The sequence below is a fragment of the Elaeis guineensis genome, chromosome 14 (genome assembly GCF_000442705.2).
Source record: "Elaeis guineensis isolate ETL-2024a chromosome 14, EG11, whole genome shotgun sequence".
Taxonomy (NCBI): Eukaryota; Viridiplantae; Streptophyta; class Magnoliopsida; order Arecales; family Arecaceae; genus Elaeis; species Elaeis guineensis.
The window spans coordinates 13375603-13385197 of NC_026006.2; positions in this window are offsets into that span (position 1 = coordinate 13375603).

Below are 9595 nucleotides of genomic sequence, written 5' to 3' on the forward strand. Positions count from 1 at the left end.
GATCTTGTAATGATTTGCAAAGGTATGAACCATAGGCGGTATCCAATACCCAAGAATCTAAAGTTGAAGTACTTAATGATAAGTTTGCTTGTATCATATACAAATCTTTAGCAGCATTTGCTTCCTTATGCTTTAAACTTGCAAGGTAGTCCTTGCAGTTCTTTTTGCAGTGCCCTTCTTTGCCACACTAATAACAGATACCTTTGGCGGAGACTTTGTTCACCTTCTTCTTGGAGATGCTAGTCTTAGGGTTCAACTTTTTCTTAGAATCCTTCTTGTCTTTCTACTTGGAGATCTTATCTACAAGAAGAATAGGAGCCTTATCATCTTTGAAATGGCTCTTTGCTGTCTTCAACGTATTGAGCAGCTCAGGCAAGCTGATGTTCAATTTATTCATATGATAGTTTATGACAAACTATGAGAAGGAATCAAGAAGTGACTGCAAGATCAGATCTTGACTAAGCTCACCATCCATTGCAAAATCCAACTATCCCAAATGAGTGATCAGATCAATCATCTTTAGGACATGAGTCTGCACGGACATGCCTTCACTCATTCTGGCACAAAACAACTGCTTAGATATCTCATATCTAGTAGTCTGACTTTGTTCTCCATATAACTCCTTTAAATTAAGGAGTATGGAAGGAACATCCATGCCTTCATGTTGCCTCTGAAGCTTATTGCTCATAGAGGCAAGTATGACATATTTGACAGTCACACTGTCATCTTGTCACATCTTATATATGGCCCTTTCCTCCTCAATTACATCTTCACCAATCATATCAGGTGCACGGATATCCAAAATATAGGAGATTTTCTCCTGTGTGAGAATAATTCTCAGATTCCTCAACCAGTCCACATAATTGGATTCGATCAACTTGTTGGCATCAAGTATGCCATGCACTAAAAGTGAGGATGCCATTATGCAAATTAATCTACAAAATCAATATAAGCAAATAACTCATGATGACATGCACAACTAAATTGGATCCATTATCTAATTGTTACTTCCACTATTTTATCAAATACCATAGCCCTCTCCTATAATAAATGAAAAATCTTATTGATTTTCTTAGTGGAGTTGAGATCCTAATTCTTCATAAAAAATCTTATGATTGCACAATAAACCTTCAAGAGTTCAAAGATAAGAAACTTCTTTTCAATTGCATCTCATGCAACTATCAACATCTTCCTATCTCTAAAACAGTCATGGCTTTATAGTTGCACAACAAACTATAATGTTTTAGTTAAATTAGACCCTTCATTTCCATAGTCATATCTAAATGATGCTACCCTTGTGGTTACACAATAAAGCAACATATCCAAAATACTGTAAGCATCAAATATGCACTAAGATAACCCCACATCAATCTCTATAGTAAGCCTTATGGTTACATAATAAACTCACTATAGTTCTTAACATGGTATTAGCTTAGCATGAAGAAAGGCACATGTAGTGTCTACATCACTGAGCAATCCAAACTCGAAACTCAATAGACCAGATTGTCCAGGTAAGTAGGTGGGAGGCTCCCCGATGCTTTCCTTAGACACAAACAACTTGGTTAAGTAAGCAAATAGACCTAATTAAATAACCACCTTTAACACTTTTCTAGATACCAACTGATCAATGAATCCGACATTCAGTTAGTAAGTGAATCCCAACACTATAACTTAATATAATTTTTAATGAGGATTTTAAACTGGTCTGTAATATATCCTAACACATACATCATATGAAATATGCATATAAAAAGAATGAAAACTGTTGGTGCAAAAATACGCCTGCGCCGGAGAAGCTGGAGTCGTGGGAGTCGCGGTCGCCGCCGGGACCTGCAAAAGAAGTCAAAACCGGAGGTGGGGTTGCTCTGGCAAGACCCTCCGACGCTTAAGTCAGTTCTCTGCCTCAACAAGAATGGAGTGCTCGAACGAAAATTTTAGCAGAGTTTTGGGATAGAAAATAGAGCTTAGAGAATAACATATCTGGGGTCCCTTTTTATAGACGGGGGGAGCAGCGGGTTGATAGCGACCGTTTATGATCGCCTCGTAGTGGGCCATACGGGGCCAGGAGGAATTAATCATGAAGAGTAATCGGGTGGAGTCATGGCTGTCACCACGGCTCACCACGTGGAATCAGTTGCGGGGAGTGGAGCGACGTCCGTTGTCGTGACTCGTCAGGGAGTGGTGGAATCGCACAGGATCCGCCGCAGGGAGTGGAGCAGAATCATGGCCGTTACTGTGGCCTGCCAGAGAGTAATGGAGCTGCGTAGGATCTGCCACAGGGAGTGGAGCAGAGTCGTGGCCGTTACTACGACCTGCCAGGGGGTCCAGACTTGTCGGCTGAAGTTCGGTTGGAGTCTATAGCTAGAGTCAGAGGCGAAGTCTGACTCCCGTAGGAGCCCGGTCTGCAGTCGAAGTTGGAGATGGAGTCCGACTCCCGTAGGAGTCCGGACGAAGCTTGTCTGCAGTTGAAGTTGGAGGCAGAGTCTGGCTCCCGTAGGAGTCCAGACGAAGTTTACCTGTAGTTGAAGTCAGAGGTGAAATCTGGCTCTTGTAAGAGTCCGGACGGAGCTTACCAGCATTTGAAGTCGAGGATGAAGTCCGACTCCCGTAGGAGTCCGAACGGAGTCTTCTTTTGATCAAAGTCGAGAGCGAAGTCCGGCTCCCGTAGGAGTTTGGACGAAGTTTGCCTGCAGCCGAAGTTGGAGATGGAGTCTGGCTCCCATAGGAGTCCGGACGAAGCTTGTCTGCAGTTGAAGTTGGAGATGGAGTCCGGCTCCCGTAGGAGTCCGGATGAAGTTTACCAATAGTTGAAGTCAGAGGCAAAATCCGGCTCTCGTAGGAGTTCGGACGGAGCTTACCAGCGTTCGAAGTCGAGGACAAAGTTCGGCTCCCGTAGGAGTCCGGATCGAGTCTTCTTTCGATCAAAGTCAAGGGTGAAGTCCGGCTCCCATAGGAGTCTGGACGAAGTTTGCCTACAGCCGAAGTTGGAGATGGAGTTCGGCTCCCGTAGGAGTCCGGACGAAGCTTGTCTGCAGTTGAAGTTGGAGACGGAGTCTGGCTCTCGTAGGAGTCCAGATGAAGCTTGTTTGCAGTTGAAGTTGGAGACGGAGTCCGGCTCCCGTAGAAGTCTGGATGAAGCATGTCTGCAGTTGAAGTTGGAGACGGAGTCCGGCTCCCGTAGGAGTCCAGACGAAGCTTGTCTGCAGTTGAAGTTGGAGACGGGGTCCGACTCCCGTAGGAGTCCGGACGAAGTTTAGCTGTAGTTGAAGTCAGAGGTGAAATCCGGCTCTCGTAGGAGTCCGGATGGAGCTTACCAGCGTTCGAAGTCGAGGACGAAGTTTGGCTCCTGTAGGAGTCCAGACGGAGTCTTCTTTCGATCAAAGTCGAGGGCGAAGTCCGGCTCCCGTAGGAGTCCAGACGAAGTTTGCCTGCAGCCGAAGTTGGAGACGGAGTCCGGCTCCCGTAGGAGTCCGGACGAAGCTTGTCTGCAGTCGAAGTTGGAGACGGAGTCCGGCTCTTATAGGAGTCCGGACGAAGCTTTCCTGTAGAATCCTCGAGGGGTCACCCCGGACACGAACTTCGGCTGGGGGGTTTTACACCCAACACCAATCCCCCTACTTCCGAGTTCGAGTTTCGATCAGAGGAAGTACAAAAAATTTTCACAGCCGAAGTCGTTTCCTTGAATTTTGCACACGACCGCCCTCAAAAATCCTGACATTTAATGCACGCATGTTGGAGCCTTTTTCTGATTAGGGCGACCCGAAGAGTCTTTTCGGAACTCCCACTAGGATGTGATCCTAAGTGTCACGCCATAAAAGTCCGTGAACGGTCAACCCTATACCGCGGTGAGTGGGACACGTGGTGGGCACTGGTTGGCCTAGGGACATCTGCCACCATAACTGCGCCAGGCTCCGTTGCCTATTTAAGCCCCCGCCTTTCCTCCAGGGGCTTCACTTCACCTGAGGGTCAATGCCTTTCTTTCGCTTGAGAGCTTAGCCACTCAGCCACTCCATCGATGCCCTTTCCGACTCCGAGCGTCCTTCATGCCGGTCTTTGCCATCTCCGTCAGCTCTCCACCATCTTCAGTCCTCCGAGTCTCTCCGAGGGGTTCTCCCACCGGGGCCTCCACCCCAGAGGCCAACCTCAAGAGGATGCCATGGACTAGGAAGAGTGCGAGGAGGAGAATAGCAGTCTGTGAGTTCCCCGGTTGTCAAACTGTTGCTGAGGATTCCCGTCGCCTTAGAGGGGGCTCGAGGGAGAATTCCTTCAACAACAGGGGTTTAATAACAGGGACAACCGATGAAGGCATTCCGCCTGAGAATTTTGGAGTAGCTGAACGGGGCGACACCGGTCAAGGGGGCAGAGCTGTCATCACAAGTCGTGGCGGGATCCTTGATGTCATCGGGGTCGAGGGATCAGAAGCGGTCGATGCCGACGGTGGGGTAGTAGAACTTGTTGCGGGGATGGTGGAAGTAGCGCATGCCGACCTTGCCGGAACACCTAGGATGGTGGTTGTCATGGAGCACACGGTGGTGGCGCATATCTCCGGCACCATCGCTGCCTCCGGTGTAACTCCGGTTCTTCTTGAAACAGGTCGTCGTTGCCGCTGCCGTTGCCTTTGCTGCTCCCTGAATTCTATCCCATCCTTTTCCCCCTAGGGTTGGGATTTTGGAGATGGAGCGGAACGAGGCGGGGAGCGAGAGCCGAGAGGCTTATCACACGTACTGAAAAATGCTGCTGGGAAGGACAGAACCGAAAAAAGAAGTCTACAGCTTGAAGTGGCCTCCGATGTATCTCTTTCGAGTCTTGTAATAATATTTTTTTTTTCTGGCCCTCCGGGTCTTGTAACATACATCTTGTTAATCAAAAAATGAGAAGGAGATTTTATTACTTCATCCGTACTTTGCGTTGAATTGTTGTCTGCCGAACTTCTTTCTTTTACCATTGTTATTGTTGTATTCCCTTCTCTCTATTTCTCTTCTTTTTCTCCTTTTTTTCTTTTTTTTTTTTGACGTCGTCCGTAGGTTACCGGTAGTTGTCACGTCGGCTCGCCTTTCAGTTATCCTTCTCCCTCAACCTTAATGGCTCTATAATATATATTTGATGAATAATATGAGAAGAGAATTTTCTGCTACCTCTTTTACTCATGTGTTGAATTGTCGCTTGCCGAGCTTCTTTTCGGCCTTTGCATCGTTCGAAGATACCCGATTGCCATCATATCGACCCATCCTTTTCGTCCGTGGTCACAGATTTGTCTGGGGCCGCTTGGGTTGGTGCCCCCCATCAGGGCTCGGGCTCGAAAGTCTGAGCTTCCATCACCTTGAGGAAGTCATCTCATCTCGGGCTTGCATTGAGAGCTTCCTTGAGAGCTGGGGTTCTTGATAAGAACCCCAATCCTTGCTGAGACGGGGTTCTCTGCATCTTTGATGCTGTTTGTTTTTCATTCGTCACTGACGTAGTCCATCGCTTTCCTTTTTAACCCCTCCCTCCTTTTTCTTTTTCGAGTGGGATTTTTCCTCCGCTCTTGGTGGGGCTACGGGAGTCCGGCTCCCGTAGGTGAAGTCGGGGTGAAGTCCGACTCCCGTGGGAGTCCGGACGGAGTCTACCTGTAATTGAAGTCAGAGGCAAAATCTGGCTCCCGTAGGAGTTCGGACGGAGCTTACCAGCGATCGAAGTCGGGGACAAAGTTTTGGCTCCCGTAGGAGTCCGGACGGAGTCTTCTTGCGATCAAAGTCGAGGGCAAAGTCCGGCTCCCGTAGGAGTCGGGATAGAGTCTTATTGCGAAGGGGTCACTGGGGAAGGTCCCCCTTTTTCTCATCTGTTCTTGAATGACCAGACCTTAATTGATGTCGGGGCGAGGTTCTTTCCCTATTTCTGTCATAACAGATTTCAGCTCTGGTTAGGATGAGGTTCTCCTCTTGTCTCTAACGCGGCTGTAGGGGCACATATGGACGTTGCTGGGCCTTTCCCCCCATCCGGTCTAAAGATAATCGGGCCTTCGACTTTGCTTAAGTTAGGGCGAGGTTCTCCTCCTGTCCTTAACAGGGCCGTGGGGGAGCATATGGGCGTTGCAGGGCCTCTCCCCCCATCCGGTCTAAAGAGAACCGGACCTTCGACTTTGCTCAAGTTAGGGCGAGGTTCTCCTCCTGTCCCTAACAGGGCTGTGGGGGTACATATGGGCGTTGCAGGGCCTCTCCCCTCATCCGATCTAAAGAGAATCGGGCCTTCGACTTTGCTCAAGTGAGGGCGAGGTTCTCCTCCTGTCCCTAACAGGGCTGTGGGGGCGCATATGGGCATTGCAGGGCCTCTCCCCCCATCCGGTCTAAAGAGAACCGGGCCTTCGACTTTGCTCAAGTTAGGGCGAGGTTCTCCTCCTGTCCTTAATAGGGCTGTGGGGGCGCATATGGGCATTGCAGGGCCTCTCCCCCCATCTGGTCTAAAGAGAACTGGGCCTTCGACTTTGTCGAGATGAAGTTCCCCTCCTGCTTCCAACATAGTTTGTTTTGACTGTCCTGTCGATATAAGCTAGTGCCAAGAGGGGAGACATATAGATATGCAACTTTTATTTAAAATAAAGTTATCGGTAATACATTCGTAAGTTTTTCGAGCTCCATGGTCGCGGGAGGTCTGCTCCTCCGAGCTGCTTAAGGTAATAAGTTTCGGGCCGGACTACTTCTTTGACCTCATACGGGCCTTCCCAGTTTGGGGCGAGCTTCCCTCGATCCTGAGGTTGTGAGACAGCGACTCGTCGAAGCACTAGATCTCCTGCTCTAAAGGCTTTATTCTTGACCCGGGAATTGTAATAGCGGGCGACTTTCTGTCTGTAGTCTGCCATTCGAACTTGAGCTACCTCCCACCTTTCTTCCAGCAAGTCGAGGTTGGCTTTAAGACCTTGCAAATTTTGATGTTCGTTGAATGCCACGACTCGTGCCGACGGGAGTTTAAGCTCAATTGGGATGACGACCCCGTTCCGAAGGCTAAAGCAAAGGGGGTCTCCCCGTGGGTAGTCTTTGGGTAGTTTGATACGCCCACAGCACATGATAAAGTTCGTCTGCCCAAGTTTCCTTCGCCTTTTCAAGCCTTGACTTGATCCCCTGCAGTAGGGTTCTGTTGGTCACTTCAGCTTCACCGTTCGCTTGAGGATGGGCTACTGATGTGAAGTTGTGGGAGATGTTTAGATCTTCACAGAATTCGATGAATCTTGCTCCTGCGAATTATCGTCCATTATCAATGATTAGGGTCGTTGGCAGACCGAACCTGCATACGATTGACTTCCAGACGAAATCTTGCACTTTTGCTTCTGTGATTTTTGCCAGTGGTTCGGCTTCAACCCACTTGGTGAAGTAGTCAATCGCTACCAGGAGGAACTTCCTCTGCCCCGATGCCACGGGAAAGGGTCCAAGGATGTCCATCCCCCATTGCGCAAAAGGCCATGGGGCACTCAAGGGTGTAAGCTCGGTGGAGGGTTCTCTCTGGATGTTGGCATATCTCTGGCATCGATCACACTTTCTGACGTATTCAATCGAGTCATGATGCATCGTCGGCCAGTAATATCCTTGACGGAGCAACTTGTGGGATAAAGATCTAGCCTCCAGATGGCTTCCACAGATTCCTTCATGCACCTCCCACAAGGCGTAGTCAGCTTCCGAAGGTCGGAGACATTTCAAAAGGGGCAAAGAGTATGATCTCTTGTACAACTTGCCCTCATAAAGGATGTATCGGGAGGCTTGATTTCGGAGCTTCCGAGCTTCTTTCGCATTCTGGGGGAGAACCCCATCTTTGAGATATGTTATCAGTGGGTCGATCCAGCTGGGCTCGTGGTCAATTTCCAACACGGGCCGCGATTCTTCCGTACTCGAGCACTTGAGCACTTCAAAGAGAACACCCTTGGGTAATTCGGCCAGAGCCAGTGTTGCCAGCTTGGAGAGAAGGTCAGCCCTGGCATTTTCCAACCTCAGAATTTGCCTGATGTTGAAGCTGCTGAAGGCAGGGACGAGCTCCTTTACCTTTTCAAGATATTTAGCCATTATATCCTCTCACGCTTCGTAGTTTCCATTGACTTGTCCCACTACTAGTTGAGAGTCATTGTGGACCTGGAGCCGATCTATTCCCAGCTCTTTGGCAATCCTCAGTCCTGCATTCAGAGCTTCATATTCTGCTCCGTTGGTTGTTGCGGGGAACTCGAAGCGCAGAGCGTACTCCGCGATGATTCCCTCTGGACTGATCAAGATCAGGCCCGCACCTGTGCCTGACGTGTTGGAAGACCCATCCATGTAGAGGACCCAAAAGCAATCAGAGGGATCTGCTTCTTCTTTGGGGGAGTTCGGTCGAAACTCTAGGCCGTCAATTTCGCCTTGTTCAGGTTCGGCCTCCTCTAGGATAGTACACTCCTCTATGAAATCTGCCAATATCTGGGCCTTCACTGCTGGCCTGGGTCGATAGTTGATGTCGAATTCTGTGAGCTCGATCGCCCATTTTGCCATCCTTCCGGAGGCATCCGTCCGGTGCAGAATCGCCTTGATCGGTTGGTCAGTGAGCAGCATTACGGTGTGCCCTTGAAAGTAGGGTCGGAGCCTCCGGACTGCAATCAATAGGGTGTAAGTCAATTTTTCTAATTTGGTATACCTGGTCTCGGCGTCTCTCAATGCGTGACTGATGTAGTAGATCGGCAATTGGACTTTTGCTGCTTCTTTGACAAGGACTGCCGCAAGGGCCATGGGAGAGACCGCCAGGTATAAAAATAGTTTTTCTCCAGGCTCTGGCTTTGCCAACAGCGGAGGTGAGCCGAGGTAGCTCCTTAGTTCTTCGAATGCCTGTTGGCACTCAGGGGTCCAACAGAAGTTCTTCGGCTGCTTGAGGGTTTGGAAGAAGGGTAAGCACCATTCGGCTGACCTCGCGACAAAGCGATTCAGGGTTGCTACCCTCCCTGTAAGGCGCTGAACCTCTTTTATCGACTTTGGGGCAGCCATCTCCTGGATGACATGAATTTTCTTTGGATTGGCCTCAATTCTGCGCCCCGATACCATGAAGCCTAGGAACTTTTCTGAGGTTACTTCGAAAGCACATTTAGTCGGGTTCAGCTTCATTTTATATTTTCAGAGGGTGTCGAAGGTCTCTTCGAGGTCGGCGACATGGTTCATGGAAGATTTGTTTTTTACGAGTATGTCATCCACGTAGACCTCCATGTTGTGGCCGATCTACTCCTTGAAGATTTTGTTCACCAACCGCTGGTAGGTTGCGCCTGCATTTTTGAGGCCGAAAGGCATGACCCTGTAACAGTAAAGGCCACGGTTAGTAATGAAAGCAGTCTTTTCTTCATCTTCCGGTGCCATCCTGATTTGATTATAGCCGAAGAATGCATCCATGAAGGTGAGGAGCTCATGGCCCGAGGTCGCATCTATCAGTTAATCAATTCTGGGTAGGGGGTAGCTGTCCTTTGGGCAGGTTTTATTCAGCTTTTTGAAGACTATGCACATCCTCCACTTGCCGTTTGCCTTTTGACTAAGACAACGTTGGAAATCCAATCAGGATAATTGACTTTCCTAATGAATCCGGCCTTAAGGAGTTTGTCCACTTCCTCGACTATCGCCTTCTG